Genomic DNA, 2,531 nt, shown 5'->3' with positions numbered 1-2,531 from the left:
ACATGAGTAAATTTGACCCTTTTCCCAATTAAAAATGGGGGCTCCCACTTCAGACTTCAGTTCTTGATTACACATCTGAAGCTGACACTGATGCTTGTATTGTTGAAGTATTATTTTTGTCCCTAGATTGGAACTCTTTTTGGTAAATTAACTTTTGAGTGCCAGTGTGTGCTCGCTGACAGTACGTTTGTTGATATGCTTTTTTCTGACCTTGTCCATCTAGGAATAGACATTTCATATAGCACCAATATAATTCGTTCTAATAGTTACAGAACTAGGAACCATCAAGTCTATTGTTATACAATAACATGAAACGAATTTTTAATAAAATACAGTAGACGTTTGTGAACCCAAATTTACAAAGCCAAGTAAAAGAAAGTGGTGTTGGGTCTCAAAAAGTAAGTGATGGAATGAAGTCACAGAGATAAAATAATTAAATCGAAAAAGATTTAAATATGCCATCGAATTATCGGAAATGACTCATTTATGCCACTAATCAATAGTTTGGCTCATTTAAGCCATCGAACTATTGGAAATGGTTAATTTATGCCACTCATCAATAGTTTGGTTCATTTATGCCATCGAACTATCAGAAATAACTCATTTATGCCACTCATCAATAGTTTGACTCATTTATGTCATCGCCGTTACCAAAAGTTTTATAAATTAGGTGTTATCAATTTATGGTTTCTGATTTATTTTGGTTATAAACATTTGACTAATTAAACGCATTTTTTATATTTGTCAAATACGTAGACAAATCTTTTATTAGTAGTACTCTTTTGAGTTATTACTTGTGAGGTATATTTAATTCTTTTATTTGCTTCGTCTCTGCTTGGGTGTTATTACTTTCATAATATACAACAATCACCATGGTATGTAATGCTAATAAATCTCTTTCACTTCTAATAATACGAATATATTGTAAAATTTAATGCATGCATAGTGTATGTAGTATTCTTTGGGAGCTTGGTGTTTTTAGTATTGCCAACCAAATTCATAAAATATTTGATTTGATGATATTCCAGTTGAAAATATTAATAATTATATATACAATTACTCCTAAATTGCATTATTTGTACAGTACTCATTTGGAATGTACATATATTTTGGAAGAAATTATTAATTCTAGATATAAAATTTTATTCAATTGACGTTTTTTTCGCGTATAAAAGATGTTGAATTGGAAATTTAAAGGAAGGTGAATCTGCATTGAGGAACATTTGACTCCAAAGAATTCCTTTTTGCACTTAATTTCTTCCGTAGACAAGAATTTAAATATGAATCGAAAGTTTACTTTTCAGGTAACTCAATAGAGTCGAGTAGATGCGTAGAAACACAGTTAGAAGTAATTGGAGTCAAGTGTAACGAAATAAAACAAGTGATATCAAAATGTAGTCCTCATTTACGAAGATTGCAATATTATAAAATTTCACAGATTAGGGTTTCTAGTCTTATAATTATAAAGTGCCTTACCAATACACACATCTCTTATCCCTCTTTCCTCCGCACCCCCTACATAACACAAACACATAGAATTTAATTTTTTTTTTCCTTACAATTTTTTAAATTTTCTTTAAGAGCTATGATGAGATCTGAAGAAAGTCATGCACCACTCTTACAAAAATTTATTTTTTTGATTGATGACAAATTTCTCATACCCATTTTGCTTCTGAGCTCTTATACCTGCTTTTCAATTTTATTATAATTTTTTTTTTCATAGAAAGTGATTATCGTAGGAGCCGTGTGATGGGATCTTTATAGATCAAACCATGATGCGGACCGTACAACAGCCTAAAGCTTCTGGGGATGAACTTTGGTTTCTGATGGCTCCTCCTATAGTTATTACTTATTTTCCTCAAATATTTTCATTTAAATCTGATTTCTCAGTTTCTTTTCTTTTTTAATTAAATTCTTGAATCCCTTGAGATTAGTAGCCTAAATGAAACAGCAAAGGAAATATGTAAGCTTGTGGGGTGGGTGTGGCGGTAAGACATCATATTTATATTTCATGGAAATGTAAGAATTTTATCTCTTCCATTCCATTCCTTCACAAACGGGCCCCATTTAAATTTGCATACTATCAACTCCTTCCTTTTAGTAAGGTATCACAATCACTTCGAACGTACAGTTTTGGACTTTTTTGTCATGGTAAGATTTCTATCGAGAAAAAGCCATAAACAGTTCCTTATCTATGAAAGGAGGTCTAAAATGATCCCTTAACTATACACTTATCGATTTTAGTCCTTTAACTATTTAAAAACTTATCAAATTTGATCTCCATTTATTTTTTATACAAACAGCGTACAAACTTATAAACCTTCATGAGATTAATCATTAAACTATTCCTTAGACCTATATTTCTCTCTCTCCCCCTCTTTTTTCTCAAGTTCCTCTTGTTAAAACAAAAAAAAAAAAAAAAAAACGTTACGACGCAGTGTCGGTCTAGTCTCTAAAATTCGAAAAGACAAACTCAGACACAAATTTCTGTAACCATCCTTCTCAAACAGTACTAAAAAACTGGTAAAAAC

The 2,531-nt window shown here is 31.1% G+C and overlaps 1 non-coding gene across 1 annotated transcript; it reads left to right on the top strand.

Moving 5' to 3' along the window:
- Nucleotides 1-1,580: 1,580 nt before the first annotated feature.
- On the top strand, nucleotides 1,581-1,680 carry LOC132031748 (small nucleolar RNA Z221/R21b). The gene has a single exon (XR_009408341.1). It is a non-coding gene; the product is annotated as a small nucleolar RNA Z221/R21b (small nucleolar RNA).
- Nucleotides 1,681-2,531: the final 851 nt, after the last annotated feature.

The sequence above is a fragment of the Lycium ferocissimum genome, chromosome 1, assembly GCF_029784015.1.
Source record: "Lycium ferocissimum isolate CSIRO_LF1 chromosome 1, AGI_CSIRO_Lferr_CH_V1, whole genome shotgun sequence".
NCBI lineage: Eukaryota > Viridiplantae > Streptophyta > Magnoliopsida > Solanales > Solanaceae > Lycium > Lycium ferocissimum.
Note: the sequence above shows the minus strand (reverse complement) of the source record. Positions and strands in the feature narration are given on the sequence as shown.